The following is a 23302-nucleotide window of genomic DNA, read 5'->3' as shown; positions in this document are numbered from 1 at the left end:
AATCTAAATTAACCAATACAGATTTCACTTGGACCATTAATCTTTAGATGGACTAGTAACATCTAAATACTAGTGGGCATGTCTTGGACCTTTAATATAGCGAGGGCCGAAGCCCATTACACACCTAATTTAAAACTTGTTCTAAATCAGCTCTAGCTTTTGTTATTCAACAACTTCTGCTACTGCTGTAAACTTGTGTTATATTTCTGATTTACTCCGATTAAAACCACAATCCACAACCCATAATGATCGAAGTGATATGAAAGATGTGGTGTGAATGATAAGTAAGTGATGTTAATGATGTGATGATCCTATGATGATGATGCATGACGATATAGTGATGTGATAATAACACACTAAAAATGATTTCGGTTATGATATTTATGTGATAAGGATGAGGTTAAGGGATGTATGATTATGGATAATGATGCGTTGGTAAAGTGAACAAGGAAGACGATGAAAATAAATGATGATGAACGAATGATATTGTGATAACATGATTATGATGATCATAATGATAATATAATGATCATGATGATCGTATTTTTATGATAACATATTAAGGTGATGAATGAGGGTAAAATGAATGACGTTAATGATGATTATTATGTTGATACGGTTATGATATAGTTTGATGATGATATGATATAAGAAAGATAATAGACTTGATAATGACGATGATAGATGGATACGAGTATCATGATCATGAGATCATGATAATAACGATGATTAGGTTAGACGATGATGGAGTAATGGTTAAGGATATATTCGGGTTAGCGGGACGTCGCGGGTTCAAACCCGGACTTGGGCATTATTTTTAAGTACTACTTCTTTGAGGTAGTAATACTTTTAATCTTATTATTATTATTATTATTATTATTATTATTATTATTATTATTATTATTATTATTATTATTATTATTATTATTATTATTATTATTATTATTAAAATCATTATTATTATTATTATTAAAATGAATATTAGAATTAACATTACTATCATTATTATTATTATTATTAATACCATTATTAGTATTATCATATTTTTATTAGTAACAAAACTATTTTCTATTAAAATTATCATTTTCATTATTACTATTATTATCAATATTAATTTATTAAATAACTATTAGTTATAAAAAAAACTATAATTACTACACATAACCTAACTATATTAATATTTTTATAATAAATATAATTAATAAGGTTATTAATGAAAAACCTAATTAAAATAACAATTAAATCTCTAATAGTATATGAATTTATTCGATTACTATTTTATGTGTTAATATATATATATAAATGATATAGGTTCGTGAATCCGAGGTCAACCCTGCATTGTTCAATATAGTCATATGTATTTTTACTACAAAATACATTAGGTGAGTTTCATTACTCCCTTTTTATATATATTTTTGGGCTGAGAATACATGCGCTGTTTTATAAATGTTTTACGAAATAGGCACAAGTACTAAAACTAATTCTATGTGGGTTTAAACCAGAAATATACCCTTAGCGTGGTAACATTAAACTACTTGTCTATGTACGGTAGGCGCGAATCCTAAAGATAGATCTATTGGGCCTGACAAACCTCATCCTGGCTATGGGATGCTTTAGTACTTCGAGGTTATTTTAAACACACCTGATCTGGTGTACTTTAGAGGGTAAAACATGAACGTTAAGGCTTGTTACCGGGTGCCTACAACTTATAGAATACTTTTATACACTTGCGAGTGTACATATATTTATAAATGGAAATCTTGTGGTCTATTAATATATTGAAATGATTATTATGATAAATCTATGAACTTACCAACCTTTTGGTTGACACTTTAAAGCATGTTTATTCTCAGGTATGAAAGAAACCTTCCGTTGTGCATTTGCTCATTTTAAAGACATTATTTGGAGTCGATCATCGCAATGGAATCAGCTGTTGAAGACTTCGTCCTGATGGATTAGAACGGGTCCTTTCAGTGCGTTTTGGTTGACCACCTTTGGCGAGGTACACGCTTGTGTGTACGTTATCACACGTGGTTGTGATTTGGATGTTATAACCCCAATGGCGAAGGGTTGATATTGTTGAGAAGTGAATCGCGTGTAGTTCGGATTCACGATGACTCGTGTAGTTCGGTCATCTTATTGAGGTAGTAATCTCGTGTAGTTTCGGATTACTAAGGCTTGTGTAGTTCGGCCAACCTCGATGTTGCGAAGATAGTAATCTCGTGTGGGTTCGGATTACTAAGGCTCGAGTAGCTCGACCAATCTTCATTGTGGCGTTTGGTATTCGGTAATGGGTTAAGGGGTTAACCTTATTCGTTTTATATTGTTATATATATTAATGTAATGTTGTGTTGTAGCTAACCCTCCGGGTGTAGCTTATTGGCGTTGTTCACATCGTCATTGGTGAACTTACACTTTGTTGATATCTTTATCTTGTTGCTTAGAGATAGTACGGTATGCTTAGTGTAGTTGCCTTATACATGGATGCTTCGGTATGCGGTATTTGATATTTGTGTGGCGTGTCCATTTTATACATATATATATGTATGTAGTATATTATCATTCACTAAGCATTAGCTTACCCTCTCGTTGTTGCTATTTTTATAGGATCGCATGCTTGGCGGCTCGGGTAAGCTTGGGGATTAGAGATCTTGGCTAGGTTGCTAAGAATATCTTGCTTTTGTATTCGATTAGGATTTGGTTAGCGTAGTCCCAAATCACCATGCTCGGTTTTGGTTGGAAACTAAACTAGTCTGGTCGTGTATGTCCGTTTGGACAATTAATCAATGTATTAAATGTTTTAAGGTTTATTAAACCTTCTATTGTATTAAAGATGTTTATGGAAACACAATTGGGACCTAAAGTATTATTTAACGCGTATTAAAAGGAAAAAAATTTATGGGCCGGTTTTAATACGGGTTGGGTCGTTACAGATAGCATAAGAGACAAAAACATCAAAAGTAATGAATAGGAGTAACGATGACATAAAAATGTCTTCGAAGTACCAAGAATCTCTAAAAGTCAAGAATGACGTTTTTCGGTTCAAAAACCAAAGCACATAGGCACAACATCACAAAGGCACGTAATATAACAAGAATGTTATATACCTAAACATAATAGCTGATATTGAAATGTCGAGCATTTAGAAGTCGAGAATGACATCTCGCGTAATATAACTCAAACGTTATATACATAACCATAATAGATGACATAGAAATGTCGAGAATTTCAGAAGTCAAGAATGACATCCCTCGGTTTCACTACCAGAGGTGTTCTTATAAGGATAAGTTCGCATGATTCGGAGAACACGTTTAAATCAGAATGGGAGTTCCTCCCGGATTCAGAACATAATAGAGATGTATGTATGATAACAACATACATACCAATACGATACAAATAATCAAATATAATAATATATTATAGGTCGGGCTGTAGACTAGACTCACTAATGAACCCTATTGACTCAGGTAACGACATCAATGCAGCCTAATTCCCTACAACCAACGCTCTGATACCAACTGAAACGACCCGTCAAAGTACACTTGACGACCATCGTTATCTTGGTCCCACAGCTTGATCGAAACTCTATATGAATTTAATAAAACAACCTTGCATTCTTTATTTAAAAATGATTGCCTATAAAGGAAATCTACTAAAATGTATAAGTTTAGAAAAACTATACAAAAATACTTTTAACCAAAAGTTGACCAAAACAAAGTCAACAAACACCCACTATTTAATGTAACAAAATAGATGCAAGTTAATGTTTAACAAAAGCTGTCATCATAAATATGCAGACTCTCTAAGCACAGCGGAAGCAATCAATCATGAACCTGAGAATAAAACATGCGAGTAACTGTCAACAAAAATGTTGAGTGAATTATAGGTTTAATATTGCAAACAATATTTAATTTAAACCATAAAAATTTATGTTTGAAAACATAAAAACTCCTTTTTGGACCACAAAATTATATGCTAGAAAACATATAAAAGCATTATTCCATTTTCCGTGAGCCACCTGGTAACCACTTAACCATTTATTTACCCTTGCCAAACACAATAAATAATATACACCGAACAAGTGTATCTGCAAGTAATACGAAGTACTAAACATTCCGATTATAAATTGCTAGCGCGACTAGCTCGAAATGGGGTTGTCAAACCCGATAAATCTATCCATAGGATTCGCGTTCACCAATAGAAACCAGTGATTACAGTTACCAGACTAGGGAATATTTTTGTTCAACTCACAATGAATAATTTAAACCAACTTCCATTTGTCCATAATATAAAATAATTTCATGTATTCTCATCCCAAAATATTTAAAATAGAAAAATGGGACTATAACTCACCTTAACAGCAAACGAAGTAACCACACAAATATGCGAACAACAAAAGAAGTAAGTGATCAAGAATGATCACAACGCTGACCTATAGATAAAGCAGGTCGATATAAATAACTAACTTAGGTCAAGTCTTAGTATGATAGCTATAGTACTTGTTGCAAGTAAACATAGAACAACACTCAGTATGCTTCGGTTTGATCAGGACAGCGTAGTAACACGTACTTTCTATTTTTAGAAAATTTCTATTTTTGGCAGGTTTTCATTTCTGGAAAAATTTCTATTTTTGGAAAGTTTCTATTTTAGGAAAGTTTCTATTTTAGGAAAGTTTCTATTTTTGGAAAGTTTCCAAATTTAGAAAGTTTCTATTTTTAGAAAGTTTTTAAGTTAGGAAGGTTTCCTTAATTAGAAAGTCAACAAAAGTCAACTGAAAGTCAAAGTCAACCGAAAGTCAACTCAAAAGTCAACCTTGGTCAAACATAGTCAACATTAATTTTAAAAGTGTAAGTTGTAATAATAATATAAGTTATAATGTTAATTAAAGTTAAATATGTATAATTATGTAATAACATAAGTTTAATTAAATTAACATGAATTATTAAGTTAACATAAGTTTAAATGATATAATTAATATAACATGGGTAATTAATTAATTAATTAAATATTAGTCATAATATAAATATTATTAATTAATAATAAATTTTAATCATATCATAAGTATTATTAATTAATAATGAATTATTAATCATATCATAAGTTTCTAATTATAATTATTAAACCATAAGTATTTAATAATTAAATTATAATTAAATAATAACTAAGCCTTATAATAATTAAATAATTAATTAATCCTTATTATAAGTCTTATAATAATAATCTCATAATATAAGTTTAATACTTATCATAAGTATTTTTCATTAATAAAAGTATTATTAATCATAAGTTAAATTAAATGTTTAATTAAAGCATAAGTAATTATAAATGATATAAAAAATATATATATCATAAGTCTCAAATCATAATAATTACTTTTTATATCATAAGTAATTTAATAATAATTTAAATCATTATTTATATCATAAGTTTTAATAATTAACCATAAGTTTTAACTAAAAGTTCATCGGGTCATAACTTGAGCCCCGGGTGTCGGTTTTCGGCGAGCCTTATATATATCGCCGCCTAATCAAACCACCAGACACTTTGGTGTACTCAAGAACATCCTAAGAACAGCAACCAACTCATGATGATCAGCCATTAAGCAACTTGGAGCTTTAATCCGTTCAAAAACACTTTTTAGTCATAACGTGTGATCCGTGGCTCGAATTTAGATGATCCGAACATGAAAGTTCATCCCATCATTAATCCTAACACACTAGTACACCCTAAAGACTCCAAAAGTGGTCACAAAGTTGGACCAAACCTGGAACAATTCGTTTTTATATTTTAATCTCATCAAAACACCAATTTAAGCATAACTTTTGATCCGGAACTCGAAAAGAGGTGAATCAAAAGCCTAAAATTATGTACTAAATGAGAGGAACTCATATATATACTTTATTTCATCAAAAATCACATTTAAGTTCACTGATTTTAACCAACAAGCTGCTGTCCCAATTTAATTAAACCGAAAACATAAAATAACGAGTGATTCTATGCATAATAACATCAATACAATCATACACACGTACTATAACATCATCATACATACAAGATCAGTAAAAATAAATGAAAATTTAAAATTTAGGGTTTATGATTATACCCTAATCAAAGAACAAGTTGTATGAGCTTGTAGATCTTGAAATGGAGAACCCGATGAGATAAAAAGCCCTAAATCTCCAAGTATAAAATTGTTGAAGGTGATGATAATAATGGTGATGGTGGTGAACATCCATGGGAGGAGAAAAAGAGAGGGAGGAGAGAAAAAAAAGATTTAGGTTAAATGAAATCAAGTAGTGAACCATTTAGCACATGTAATCTCTCATTTTCAAAAATTTGCACTAAACCCCCTCCCCATGGGGAGTTTCGGCCGAACAAAGCATAAGGGTGGGCCCTCTTGGCCTACTTTGATGTAAAATGAATTAACTTGTGGCCCGAAAGCCCGAACGGATCCCGAAACGTGAAAACACCGCTACGCGATTGAAAATTCGGAGAGATAACAAATACGAGACGAAAAATATATATAAACACTATATATAAAAATATAACATTAAAATATCATATTTTAAATAATTAGGACTTAAAAATCCTAAAAGCTTGAACCGTTGGTTTGAAAACCGAAAAGATTCGCTGGATAGAAATCCGCGACAGGTAGAAACGTATAACTTAAAATATGAATACAAATATTCATATAACACATAATAATTAAAATATTATTACTAAAATAATAATATAGATCATAGAAATAACGTGGCATGAATAACAATTAACGGTCGTTAAATAATTAACGATAAAAGATAACGGAAAAAGTAGGGTCGTTACAGGTGGTTCCCGAAAGTACAAGAGATATGGAGTGATTGAGGTGGTGGCCGTTATGGTTCTTAAACATATAGTGAACAATAATTAGACGAGTTGCAGTTGAGTCCTTAAATGGGTTTCTGAGTCGATAGACATCACAAGGGAAGAAATTTTATGGTAGTAGGTTATAGTTTATCGATGGTGTGTTCTTGGTTTGGGTTTGAACTGAAACATTAGTAGTAGTAGTAGGTATGTGTCATTGGTAATGGTGTTGGTGGCTCGATGGTGAACAAGGTGTTGGTGTTTTAATGAGGAAGAAGGTGGTGGATCAATCGTTTTAAGATGGTGATGATCGTTGAAGAAGAGTGAAGATGGTGATTGTAGATATGTCAAAGTGGTGAAGGTTATGGCTTGCAGTAGTAGGAATCAAGCAAGTGATGAGGTGGCAGGTTAACTTGAAGAATGAGAGTAGATGGTTGGTGATATTTGATCAAGAATAAATAGAACGATTTGGGTGCAATATATATATATATATATATATATATATATATATATATATATATATATATATATATATATATATATATATATATATATATATATATATATATATATATATATATATATATATATATATATATATATATATATAATAATAATCTTATAATCAACATGTGGAAATGAAAAGAATGATACAGTTTAGCAGCCGGACTCTTGTCCTATTATCAAATCATGGAGTATTATATCGTGTCCATTGCTAAACAGTTAACGTATAAAAGTGTTCCTAAAAATCTAAAAATTTTAAATTAAGTTCATTTAATTAATTCAGTCATTTACTGTTTAAAACCTGATCAAAAAGGTTCATTAATTATATATTTTCTGTTCCAATTAATATGTACGGAGTACTAAGATTTAAACTAAAAAGTTAAAAAATATTTTTAACAAATCTAAAATCTTCGTAATCAAATTACAATCCAACTTTTTATTTTAATCCTTTATGAACATGTAATATATCTATATTAAAACTAACGAAACGTCAACCGAGTGTTACTGACGTTTACTAATTAGGCTCGAAATCTTTTATTTTCAATATACTATATGTATATACAAAATATCTTTTAATATCAGGTTTACTATATAACTAAATATATTAAATTTATAACTTCATATATATATATATATATATATATATATATATATATATATATATATATATATATATATATATATACAAACAGTTTTTTGTGAATCGTCGAAAACGGTCGAAAGTCAAATGCATATATGAAACAGTTCAAAATTTTGAGATTCAGTTTAACAGACTTTGCTTATCGTGTCGAAACCATATAAAGATTAAGTTTAAATTTGATCGGAAATTTCTGGGTCATCACATATCTGAACAATTTCGGGACCTGCAAATTGTTTCTCACCTGCTTCTAACCAACACGTAGGAGTTCCACACTTGCGACCATACAACATTTCGTACGGCGGCATTCCAATACTCGAATGATACAAATTGTTGTAAGCAAACTCTCTCAACGGAAGATGCGAATCCCAAGAACCACCATATTCTAAGACACACGCTTTCAACATGTCTTCTAACGTCTGAATCGTTCGTTCACTCTGACCGTTTGTCTGTGGGTGATAAGCTGTACTAAGATTCTCACGCGTACCCAAACTTTGTTGTAAACTGTTCTAGAAGTTAAAACAAACCTAGTATCTCTGTCGGAAACTATTGACAACGGTACAGCATGTCGACTAACTTTCTCTTTTAAGTACAACTCTGCCAAATCACTCAACGAAGCTGTTTCACGATTAGCTAAGAAGTGAGCACTCTTGGTTAAACGATCCACTATCACCCAGATCATGTCGTGTCCTTTCTGGTTCGGGGTAACTTGGTTACAAAATCCATCGTTATATGATCTCATTTCCACTGAGGAATTTCTAACTATCGTAGAGACCCATACGGTTTCTGGTGCTCTGCTTTAACTTGCGCACATATATGACACTTTTTTGGCAAAACTTGCAACATCTGTTTTCATTGTCGGCCACCAATACAATGTTTTCAAATCTCGGTACATTTTAGTACTACCTGGATGCACTGTCAATCTAGATTTATGCACTTATGTAAGGATTAAATCCCTCAATTCTTCAAGCATAGGCACCCAAATTCGGTCTTTATAGGTCTTTAATCCTCTAGAATCATTGCATAGGTCAAATTTTCTTTTAGTCATTTGCTCAGTCTTTAGGTTTTCATCATTGAATGCTGCTAATTGAACTGTTTTCAATCGATCGATCAAGTCTGAAACTATCTCAATTCTCATAAATCTGACATTTTTGAAGATTTTCTTTCGACTCAGAGCATCTGCGACCACATTTGCTTTTTCCGGGAGGTATTTAATCTCACAGTCATAGTCTTTAGTCAATTCTTGACATCGACGTTGACGCATATTTAATTCTTTCTGCGAAAAGATGTACTGAAGACTCTTATGATCTGTATAGATTTCACAATGTGTACCATACAAATAGTGTCTCCAAAGCTTCAAAGCAAACACCACTGCAGTTAACTCTAAATCATGAGTAGGGTAATTTCGTTCATGATTCTTCAACTATCGTGAAGCATATGCTATGACTTTATTTTTTTGCATCAAAACACAACCCAAACCCGCGCATGACGCATCACAATAAACCACAAAATCTTCTACCTATGGTAAAGCTAAAACAGGCGCTTGACATAACAACTGCTTAAGAGGCTGAAAGGCTTTTTCTTGTTCATCCGTCCATCGAAAGGCTACATCTTTTCTGGTTAACTTATTCAACGGACCTGCTATTTTAGAAAAGTCTTTAATAAATCTGCGGTAATAACCTGCTAAACCCAGAAAACTCTTAATTTCTGTCGGTACTTTCGGCAAGTTCCAATTCATTACAGCTTCAATCTGAGACTGATCTACTTTGATACCCTGTTCACAAATCACATGACTCAGAAACTGTACTTCCCGCAGCTAAAATTCACACTTGGATAACTTAGCGTACAACTGTTCCTGTTTCAAAAGCTCTAACACCAACCTCAAATGCATAGCATGATCTTTCTCTGTTTTCGAATATATCAAGATATCATCTATGAAGACAATCACAAACATCTCAAGATACTGACGACACACCCTGTTCATTAAATCCATAAACACTGCTGGTGCATTCGTTAACCCAAATGGCATAACTAGAAATTCATAATGACCATATCTTGTTCTAAATGATGTTTTCAGTATATCAGTCTCTGCAACACGTCCTTGATGATACCCTGAACGTAAATCAATCTTTGAAAAGTAAGAAGCACCTTGTAACTGATCAAATAAATCATCTATTCTTTATAATGGATACTTATTCTTTATTATTCTCTTATTTAAATCGCGGTAATCTATACACATACGAAGCGACCCATCCTTTTTTACGAATAAAACAGGAGCACCCCACGGAGAAGAACTTGGTCGAATAAACCCCTTATCTAACAATTCCTGTATCTGAGACATCATTTCTTGAATTTCTGACGGAGCTAATCTGTAAGGAGCTTTTGCAACTGGTGTAGCACCTGGAACCAAATCAATTTTATACTCTACCTTACGTACTGGGGGTAACCCTGGTAGATCATCTGGAAACACTTCGAGAAATTCTGACACAATAGGAATATCTGTCACCTGCTTCTTTTCTTTCTTAACATCGATCGCGTAAGCTAAGAACGAGTCACACCCCTTCGATATCACCTTCTGAGCTTTCATTAGGGAAACAATAGGGAGGTTAAATCCACTGCGCTCTCCCCTAGCTATCACTCGGGATCCATCGGCCAAACGGAAAAAAATCATCTTCTTATCACAATTAATATTAGCCCTATTAGCTCTTAACCAATTCATGCCTAAGACTACATCAAAGCTAGGTATAGGCATCAACAAACAGGTTAAAGGGAAAGAATGGCCATCGATTTCGATGGTAATTCCAGACACAGATGATGTGCATGTAACCATTTTACCATCAGTTACTTCTATTCCCAAAGGCGCATCTAACATCCTAACAGGCAACTTTAACTTATCACAGAAGCCTAAGGACATAAAAGAACGATTTGCTCCTGAATCAAATAACACACGAGCTGGCAAGGAATTAACCAAGAACATACCGGTAATGATGTCATCAATAGCGGTTGCTGCGTCTACCGTCATCTGAAATGCCCTTGCCTCTGCTATTGGAGGATTCTTTCTCTTCTGCCCGGCAGTAGAAGCAGAAGATCCCCAGAAGTAACCAACCTCGCCCTGACCCTGCCCCAGAACCGACTCTTGACCCAGCTGGACAATTCGTTGATCTATGTCCTTCTTAATGGCAACTCCAACAAACATTATACTTAAAAGAACAAGTTGTTGATTCATGACCTAACACTCCACATTTCAAGCACCTTCTGGTCATTAGAGAACACGAACCGACATGGGTCGACTTACAAACATTACACCACCCAGACTGACTTGATCCCGATCCACTAATACCAGAATTACTTTTCTGTTTAAACCTGCCTGACTTTTTACCACGAAAACCGGATTGCTTACCCGACTGCTGAGTCGACTGTCCACCCGATTGACCTTCTGATTTTCCCCCAAAAGATCCACCTCTCAAACTTTCTCTTTTCGCTGCATTGATGTCACCCTCAGTAATCTTAGCCATCTCATGAGCCTGTGACAAAGTCGTTGCAAATCTCGCAACTGTTCTAAACTCTGGCTTAATCACCCACATAAAATGCTGAATCTTATCCTTCTCAGTCGGTACCCATTGTTGAACATACCTTAACTTCGATGTAAAATCTCTAAAAACCTCATCAATTGTCATACTTTCTGTCATTCTCATATTCAGAAACTCCGTTTTTAATCTTTCCATCTCATACTCAGAGCAATACTGCTCACGCACCTTAGCAGCAAATTGTTCCCAGGTTATTTGACTGGTCTGTTCTTTGGGTAAATATGCAGTGATAGAGTCCCACCATTCCATTGCTTCACCTTTGAGAAGTCTACTAGCAAACAATACCATAGATTCAGGCTCACAGAAACATGCTTCCAACGCTCGCTCTACTTCTCTTAACCAATTGAGTGTCATTGTAGGGTTTGTGTGACCGCTATACTTAGGGGGTTTGCAGTCTAGAAACTGTTTATAGGTACACTTCTTTCTTGTCTCGGGAACTTGAAATGGGTATATCATCTGATTTGGAAACGACTGGTTAAACGGGAATGGAATTTGGAGGTTTTGATAGGTGGTTTGAGGAAAATGTGATTGAGAACTGCCACCGGCTTTAGTATAAAGGTTTGAAGGAAAAGTTGTGTTCAACGTGGTGGTATTAGGGTTCCATCGCGCCCGTTCTTGTTCCAAATTCCTTAATTTTCTCCTGAGCTTCTAGTAGTCGAATTTGAAGGTTTATTACCTCTTGAGAAGTTTCTTCCTCTTCCGATGACACATGCCCATCTTCATCAGGGGCTCGAAAAGTACCAGTTCCAGGGACAGTAGGGTCAGTAGCATTTGCTTCATTATCTGCCATTACTGCACTACCACAACACTCACACCAAGGCTTAGTATAAACTCTGTTAGTACTAACAACTAACACATAACCTATCTTAATACTTACTTAACCCATCCCCAGCATGTTATGTTTGACATGACTCTACTAAGTTTGGGAACATGACATTTAGATCACAATGTGCATGCTGCCAAACTAAGCTCTGATACCAACTTGTGACACCGCTAAAAAAAAAATTATACGTGGCGGAAGCATTTATTTATAAGTATCAAATACACTTTAACAGTGTCACGTGACCACATAACAAAATACATGTTTTAAACAGAAAAGACGTAATTACATTCGGTTTACAAAAGAACACAATTCATATGATAAAAGACTTCATCAGAGTTAAACACTGTCAAACATAACATGATCATGCCCGTCTTCTCCCAAAAGCAAAATCTACAAAACTACAACCTGCAGGGAGGAGACGCAGGAGAATTAGCACGAAGCTAAGTGAGTACGACTAACTACAGGCAATAGTATACAGGAACCGTCATACTAATCATGTCACAAAATCTAACACACAAACATCACCCAAATACCGTCTACAGAGACTCTGGCGGCTCGGCCAAACCATTAACCACCAGTTGATCGAACTGGGGCTTAACAGAAGTTCCTCCACCACCGTGTTGTATATATATATATATATATATATATATATATATAATCCACACGCGACGGGCTCGTCATTCACACATATATACACTACGATTGTCTAGGCTACCACATGAGGAACCCAACCCGCAGGTTGATCTCTCCTACTGAGGCTACCATGAGACGACCCGCCCTAATCCATAAGGATGAATACAATAACATATGGTTACATTGCAAGGTATTTGACCTCTACATGATACATTTTACAAACATTGTATTCGTTTTGAAAAGACAAACTTTCATTTCATCGTAAGTTGACAGGCATGCATGCCATTTCATAATATCCAAACTATAAATGACTTAATCTGTCATTTATTTAATAATAATCTTTATTGAATTCAATGACTTGAATGCAACGTCTTTTGAAATATGCCATGAATGACTCCAAGTAATATCTTTAAAATGAGCAAATGCACAGCGGAAGATTTCTTTAATACCTGAGAATAAACATGCTTTCAAGTTTCAACCAAAAGGTTGGTGAGTTCATTAGTTTATCATAATCAATATTTATTTTCATTATTTTTATAGACCACAAGATTTCAAATTCATAAATAAGGTGCAGGTCTGCTCACTGCTGAAAATCCATTCATACGAATTAAACACCTGGTAATCGACATTAACAAAATGCATCTAGAATATCCCCCGCATACCGCAATTCGCAAATATGCTCACAGCATACAAACAGGCTACTCTTTTAAAAATGACGGTTGTGTACACCTCACAAACAGGTCATTCCTTTTAAAGCTAGCAGTTGTATACTAAAATCGAAGTACTAAAGCAGTTCAAATTCTCTGACTGGGGCTTGTCAAGGCCCATAGATCTATCTTTAGGATTCGCGTCAATTAGTGGACTGGTTCACTAATTCTTAACCAGACTATAAAGGGGTGATATCCGGTGTACTCGTAACTCAATCGTAGAATGTTTTTAAGTACTTGTGTCTATTTCATCAAACATTTATAAAAGTAGCGCATGTATTCTCAGTCCCAAAAATATATTGTAAAAGCATTTAAAAAGGGAGTAATGAAACTCACTATACTGTATTTCGTAGTAATTATGCATATGATGACATTGAACAAGTGTAAGGTTGGCCTCGGATTCACGAACATATATTAAGTATATATATTTATATAATGGTCAATATCTGTCTAGCAATTTAGTTCAAGTCATAGTGTCTCACAATCCTAATGCTCGAGATTATCATGCAAAAGCCAACAAAAGTCAATTTGATCCAAAATGACTTCCAAAATCTATACATGTTTATTATATACATAAATATAGTCGTTATATATATTTATCATATTTTTTTAATAGAGTAAATAATACAAGTCAATTATTAATAATTAAAATTTATATTCAAGTTTATATATAATAAATATATACTTTTATATATCTCGGGTAATAAAATTTATAAAGTTCACTTAATATCATAAAAATATGATGTTATTAATGTAATTATATTAAGTATGGTAAAAATATCTTTGTATCACATTTTTATTTGGTAAAATAATATTGATAATAATAATATATAAAAGTTGTATTATTTTGTAATAATAATAATTATTATTATTCTACTAATAATAACAATATTTATATTTACTAATGATGATATTAATTATGATAAAATGATAATTCTAATCATGATAATTTTAATAATAATGATACTTTTTATTATTAATTGTAATAATAATAATATTTTATAAAAATAATAATTCTATTCAAAATGATAATTTTTAATAATAATAATAATACTAAAATGATAATAATAATGATATTGTATAATAACAATGATATTTCTATTAAAAATGATAATTTTAATAAAAAAATGATAGTTTTAATATTCATGATACTTTTAATAATAATAATAAAAATAATAATAATAATAATAATAATAATAATAATAATAATAATAATAATAATAATAATAATAATAATAATAATAATGATAAAGTAATGAAAACGATATTTTTACCTGAATCGATAACTTATAATACTTTAATTTCATCATGATACTTATACCCATTATTTCCTAATCAATTTGTTTAATAGCTTTTAGTCCTCTTTTATATCACTTTCATAATAATGATAATAATAATAATAATAATAATAATAATAATAATAATAATAGAAATTATAATAATTAGATGATACTAATATTAGTATTAATGATAATGATAATAATAAATATTATAATAATGATAATACTAATAATATTAATAATAATAATAATAATAATAATAATAATAATAATAATAATAATAATAATAATAATATTAGTAATGTTAATAATAACATTAATAATAATAAAAATAAAAATTTTTAATGATAATACTTTTATTAATAACGATAATAATAATAATAATAATAATAATAATAATAATAATAATAATAATAATAATAATAATAATAATAATAATAATAATAATAATAATAATAATAATAATTAGATAATAATAATAACGACGATAGAAATAATAATAACCATTTTACCAATAATATTAAAATTAACGATAATTCAGTTGACTATATCTTTTAATCCGTTCATCGAAACCATACGCTTTCTAAATGAAAAGTTATTAATTTTTCGCCAGCTTTCCAACGACATGCATATCATATATCTTATCTCAGTAGCATATATATTAAATTCGTGATTCATCATAAACTATTTAACAACGAAATTAAACATACAAGCATGCATAATCATATGTACTCGAGCACTAGTCAGAGATACACTATTAATATATAAAAGATAAGATATGGATGCTCACGTATCAATATTGAGATTCAATATTGTAGGAAAGTACGTAGACGCAACGGAGATGATAAACACTAGATTTGACCCACGAGCATACCCCCGAATAATACCCATAACCTCCATAGCTATAACCCATAATTTCCCTAGCTTCATCCCGCTTGAAAAACCCGTTTTAAAATAACTCGCTCATGAACTCGTCGTAGTATTTTATGTATAATACTAATAATGATTACTAGGATTATTATTAATATTAATAATATTATTATTATTAATATTTATATTTATATATAATTATTATAGAGAGATTGAGAGATTGAAAGATTGCAAGATGGAATGAATTCGGTACCAGAAGAGTCGAGCTTTATAGACATATCCTGACATCTCTCCGCATGCGATCGCATGGGAGGCAAAGGGAGTAGCCATGCGATTGCATGAGCTCTCATTACAGCTCACATTCGCATTATATTGGCTGCCGGCACTTTTATTAATATTTAATATATAATTATTTAATTTATATAATTATTTATATATTAAATAATATTTACATGTATAGTTAACTTATAATTTTAGTTCCAATGATTTGTACGTTGACGCTCGACTTATGTCCCAGTTCCGGTTTCTCGAACGTCCTTTCGTACTCTGAGAAAACTTGCACTTTACGTTACGCGACGTGTACCCTTATCAATGATTAGAATTAATCATCGATAAACTATATTACCCAAGGTATAACCTTTACATTTAAGTGTTGTGGTCATTTTCTTCTATAAATCAATGTCTCGTTATTTATCAAAGTATATTTAATAATATTATTTTAAATCCAAAACGTTTTATGACTAATTTAATATTATAATTTATCACTTTGTAAAATATAAATATATTTTCATTTAGAAATATAAAATTATATATTTTAGAAATATATATTTTAGAAATATTTATTTACTAATATAATATTTAGTATTTCGAAAACTAATTATATTTCAAAGCTTATATATATATATATATATATATATATATATATATATATATATATATATATATATATATATATATATATATATATTAAAATAGTTTAAACAATAGATATTATTATATCACCTAACGTTTACGTTCTAGAACTTAATTTGATATAATTCATTTATGCGCCAACGTTTATTTTAATTTCTCAAACGTTCTAATTAATATATCTAATTATAAATCGAATCAATAAACAAGTGTTACTATCGTTTACTTAACTAATTCGAAATCATATTCATATATATATATATATATATATATATATATATATATATATATATAATATATATATATATATATGTATATATATATATAAACATGTTTTAAATACATGTTGCGAGTTTATTTATATATTTAATAACCAACATTCCAACCTATTGTATATATTCAAATTATGTGATCAAAACATTTTAATAAAAAAATTCTATTGAATCGAAAAATGTTTCCGCATGTTTGAAGCTAAACAGATTGAATATTATGAATATTCAATGCTCCACTAACTTTTGTCTAACCTTCGTTAGTTGACACATTTGTTCTTACATGTAAATCACTTTACCAATTTTTCCAAATATCGTTAAAAAGGGATGATTTCTCAAATCAACGTGGACCTCATAATGAAGACCCGTAACAAACTCATCATGTATCTGATAATTCAATCATTTGATATTATCTTTTAATCCCGTCGATAAATATATTAAACATATATTGAAACAATTATGTTCCAGTAAAGTATTATACATCTAATAATTTTGTTAATGTTTTCAAGTAATATATATATATATATATATATATATATATATTGTTCGTGAATCGTCGAGCACGGTCAAATGGTGATTGATTACATGAATGTAGTTCCAAAATTTTGAGATTCAACATTGCAGACTTTGATTATCGTGTTGGAATCATATAAAGATTAAGTTTAAATTTGGTCAGAAATTTTCGGATTGTCACAGTACCTACCCGTTAAAGAAATTTTGTCCCGAAATTTGATCGTGATCGTCATGGCTAACCATAAAAATGTTTTCATGACGAATATGAGTCGATAGATAGAGTTTTATCATCATTGATTAATATGGATAAAACAATTTGATTACGCGAAGAGTATAAGTGAAGCTATCACAAAAGAGTAAAATGAGAAAGGTAAAGTTTCGTCATATCTTTTGACGTAGATAGGGTTAATTTCCAGAGTTCAATGGATTTGGAGAAAATCTTCGTAATAAGATTTGATTCTTCGGTAATTAAGGAAATTAGGATCTTCTTTGGTTAAATGCAATGATCTATTTCGATTGCTCTGTAGGATGTTTCACTATAAATCCACCTCCTTTATTTCCTTACTTCCACATCTCCCATCTTCTATACTTTCTTCCCCAATTCATACTTCCAAAACATTTGTCAATATGCTTGATCCAGTTCTGATCCTTGATATGTTCCTAACTGTCGCAACAATTATCCTTCTTTTCCAACTCCCTCCGGAGGAATCTGTTTACTTCTATTTTGCTCTTGGGGTGGTGATTTTCATAATCCTTCCTTGTATTTATCTTTTCATAATTATTGACATCTACGGTTAATGATCTTTTCCGTTTGCTGCGATTTATACCCATTTTCTATTTCGGAGCTTCATACTTTTGTTTTTATTTCGCAAGTAATGGTCCAGAATTCATAGGTATGGAGTTTCGAATTATCATAATATACAAAGTAGAAAGGAAAGGTAGTAGCATGATTTGATTTGTCAAATTACCAGAATATCCAGAAAAAACCGAATCATCAAGAAAATATTTTCTTGATATTTTTAGAGATTAAATAGAATACATAAGTCGTGTAACATTTCATATGATGACGGTATGGTCTGTGAATCATCATGTTCCATTAGAAACTCAGCATGACTTACTGTAATAAAATCACGTTGATCAAGTGTCATTATATTATACTAACTCATGCTTCAGTTCCAAACACTACTTCAAAAATATTCATATTTTAAACTCGAAGGTTTCAGAGTTTAGAAACTAAAATAGTTTCTTTTATGATGTTACATAGATAGCGCGAAGAGGTAAATGATTTCGGATAACAATAGTTATGAAGATATCTTCTGGAACATCGAAGATATTAATAATAAAAGATTTGATGATATCTTAGAATTTCTAATATCAGAGGATGATGAAGAATATTATCCGCAAGGGTTTAGAGTCAGGAGCAAGGTATTCATTAATGACTTCAGCAGATACTGAATCATTTAGATTCTTTGAAGGCAAGTTTAGTCTTTGTGATTTGTCCACAGCCTCCTTCATAGTTTGCTCAATCCGTTTTCTAGTTCCAAACCTTCTCTTTTTCTGAGCTTTGCCAACCTACTATTCTTTATCATCAACCTTTTTACTGTTAAGGTCGTTTACGGTTTTTGCTGCTTCATCAGCATTTTTTAAAATTTCGAGAACTAGTTCGCAGTTTAGGGTGTTTTTCAGAAACTTCACATTCGAAGTATGTAAGTCTTGGAGATAGACGTTATATGTATATATATAACTGTTGGTGTAGAATTGCTGCGAAATTCGAGAATAATGATTCAAGCTTTTTGGTATGGCAACTACCATTACAAGATACAGATGAGTACATGATAGAGTTTCAATGAATAAGAATATTGATTTTTCGAAGAGTCTTAAGTATCAATGAAGTTGTTGGTAAGTTTACTGCTAATGTGGCGAGATATAAAAGGTTCCCCGGTAACAATGATGAAGGGGTAATCGTTATAATAAGGCTTATTTGAATGAACAATTGAAGTTGATTTGCTGGAGCTGTGACAAAACTGTCTATCTTAAAAAGGGATCGAAAAGTATTTTTTTGGTAATAAATGCCAAAAGATCTGACACGGATACGTGTTAAACTATGACTTTGGTTTTGAGAGTTTTTCAGGTGCATGACTGTGGGTAACATGTGGTTGGATCATCATCTCGATTGTTCATTATTTGAAGTGTCTTCAGGAATTTTGAGCGGTTTGAACACAGATTGTAATTGTTAATATACATATGGTGTTCTAGGATTTTGAATGATACAAACATTTTTCTGGTTTCTATGAATAGAAATGATGTTCTAGCACAGTTTTGAAGTCAAAGTATAGCTTTGAAAGATGTAGGAATCTAAAAGTGATGATACTGGTTATATCTCGAATTGAATTCTGAGATTTCAAAATCAGAATATGTAATTGGATTTGAATGAGTATGGTTGTTTTGATTTCTATAAAGGAATGTATATTGTTGTGAAAGTAAGGAGTATAGTGGATGATTTGCTGAATCAAAATCTAAGAATATAACATATTAATTGTGAATTTATATATCTTTCGAGTATTACCTACCCGTTAAAAGTTTCACAAGTAATCTTTTGTACGAGAGAATTTTATTACAATTTTTATGAAAATATTAATATGTATACTTTCTTCAAATGTAATATAGATTTAATGAGTTAATATCATATTAAGCTCATTTGATTTTCAGCTGGAACTAGAAATGAATAATCTCTAAAACTTTAGAAATTTCGTAATCTTCGTGGATTATCACTTCGACGTACATGAAATTATGAATCAATACTTCATTATTCATTTTTTTTTTTTGATATTTACTCGGTGAATGATGTTGGTGTTCGTGGGATTCTTGTAAATTTCGCAAGGTACGAATGATGTTTCTAGAAAGTTTCGAGTACATCGAGATGAAAGTGTAAAATCAAACATGTAATTGATTAATACACTTGATTTATTATGAATTGGAATTTATTGAGTTTGGAACAGAGATTGTAGTTAACAATGGTTAAGTCGTTAACGAAAGATGTACATCATTGCATATTAGTAATATGAATTAACCGAGTAGTATCTACCCTTATTTAATTCATTCATAATAGCTTAATATGAAAAGATATACTATGGTTTCCAAAATTTATAAGTTATAATTTCTTCATTGGAAATGAGTTAATACTTCATAACTCGTTGATATGACATACTTGTTGTTGATTAGTGATGTTGTTCGTGGTGCTTATAAATCTGGTGGAGCTTGTGATGTTGTAGGTGCTGTTGATGCTGGTGATGCTGACGATACTGTTGATGCCGTTGGTAAAACAAGTCTAGCTTGTAAATCGTGCACCATTCCGGTCAGGGTTCATTTCATCATTTCTATTCGCCCACTTATTTGGTTTATGATTAAGGCTGGAATAGATAATCTCTAAGACTTTAGAGGTTACATAATCGCCGCAGAATGTTTCTCCAATGAAGTTATGGAGCATTACTTCATCGGTTATTGTTGCTGGTACTTCTTGGTAACTACGGTGCGTATGACGTTGATGCTCGAGGTACAGATTGTGATGTCGAAGTGTGGGATGCGGATGTTATTATTGATGTGGTACTGTTGGGTTTAATGATGGTGGTACTATTGATGCCGGTGATACTGCTGGTGCTTGTGGTATTGAGGCTTGCGATGTGGATGTTGTTGGTGGTACTGGTGTTGTTGATGGTGCTTGTAATCTTTACACCATATTCTCCAAATCCAATACTCGAGCGCGAAGCTCGTTGACTCTTCTATTACACCGGGATGATCGGTGGTTCGAACGAGCGGGTGAATAAGGTCTAGAATTTGAGATAATATATAATCGTGACGAGACACTCTGGAAATGAGAGAGAAGATGGTGTCTCGGACAGGTTCGCTAGTAAGTGCTTCAGGTTCTTCACCAAGAGGGCAATGTGGTGGATGGAAGAGATCACCTTCTTCTTGTCTCCAATGATTAAGTAGACTACAAACCCATCCCCAATTCATCCAGAATAGATGATGGCTAATTGGTTGATCCATTCCAGTCACACTGCTTTCGGAGCTCAAGTGGAACTCCATATCAGAATTCGAGGGACTTGAACTAGTGGCGAGTTCTATTTCGTACGATTGAATAAAGGATTTTTTGATTTGAAATGATTTCCGGCTATCGGATGGTATTCTAATTACATAGAATATCTATATATATAGCACAAAAGATTTCGTAGATTACGGAATATGTCAGGCAAAATTTACAGTAACATGTACGCTAAGATATGAATTAGCAGATACGCTAAGATATGAATTTTGTCTATACACTATTTATGCAATTAATGCAGTAAGATGTGTCTAGACTAAGAATAATAAGCATGTAATTTTCGACAAGAAATGATAAGCAAAACTTTTTGACATGCAGCTAAGGTCGAAGTCCAGACTCACTAATGCATTCTAACAACTATCAGTTAGACACACTAATGTAAGACCTGGTTCGCTAAGACCACCGCTCTGATACCACATGAGACGACCCGCCCTAATCCATAAGGACGAATACAATAACATATGGTTACATTGCGAGGTATTTAACCTCTATATGATACATTTTACAAACATTGTATTCGTTTTGAAAATACAAACTTTCATTTCATCGTAAGTTGACAGGCATGCATGCCATTTCATAATATCCAAACTATAAATGACTTAATCTGTCATTTATTTAATAATAATCTTTATTGAACTCAATGACTTGAATGCAACGTCTTTTGAAATATGCCATGAATGACTACAAGTAATATCTTTAAAATGAGCAAATGCACAGCGGAAGATTTCTTTAATACCTGAGAATAAACATGCTTTCAAGTTTCAACCAAAAGGTTGGTGAGTTCATTAGTTTATCATAATCAATATTTATTTCCATCATTTTTATAGACCACAAGATTTCAAATTCATAAATAAGGTGCAGGTCTGCTCAATGCTGAAAATCCATTCATACGAATTAAACACCTGGTAATCGACATTAACAAAATGCATCTAGAATATCCCCCGCATACCGCAATTCGCAAATATGCTCACAGCATACAAACAGGCTATTTGCTACAGTAAACACTATTTGCTACAGTAAAACACTACTTGATGTCGACGAACTAGCAAACAAAACAGGATAAGGCGGCCATGCGATCGCATGGCAAAAACACTGAAAACTCATGCGATCGCATGAGGTACTGTAGCAGGCCACATACTATAAAAGCTCGATTCATTCCTCTGTATTATTATTTTTTTTATATTATTATTATTATTATTATTATTATTATTATTATTATTATTATTATTATTAAGATTAATATTATTATTATTAATCTTATTATAATATTATTATTAGTAGTATATATACCTAAAATACTACGACGAGGTTATGAGCGTGTCACCTTCAAAATGGGTTTTTGAGCGGGATAGAGCTAAGGAAATTATGGGTTATTGTCAAGGAGGTTATGGGTAATGTTCGAGGGTATATTTGTGAATCAAATCTAGTGTTTATCATCTATGTTGCATCTACGTACCTTCCTACAATATTGAATCTCAATATTGATATGTAAGCACTCATATTTTATCTTTTATACATTAATTGTGTATCCATGTCTAGTACTCGAGTATATATATTTATGCATGCTTGTATGCTAAATTTTGTCGTTAAACAGTTATGATGAATCACGAAGTAAATACATATATCAC

The sequence above is a fragment of the Rutidosis leptorrhynchoides genome, chromosome 4 (genome assembly GCF_046630445.1).
Source record: "Rutidosis leptorrhynchoides isolate AG116_Rl617_1_P2 chromosome 4, CSIRO_AGI_Rlap_v1, whole genome shotgun sequence".
Taxonomy (NCBI): domain Eukaryota; kingdom Viridiplantae; phylum Streptophyta; class Magnoliopsida; order Asterales; family Asteraceae; genus Rutidosis; species Rutidosis leptorrhynchoides.
The sequence above is the reverse complement of the archived record's forward strand: the minus strand, read 5'-3'. Positions refer to the sequence as shown.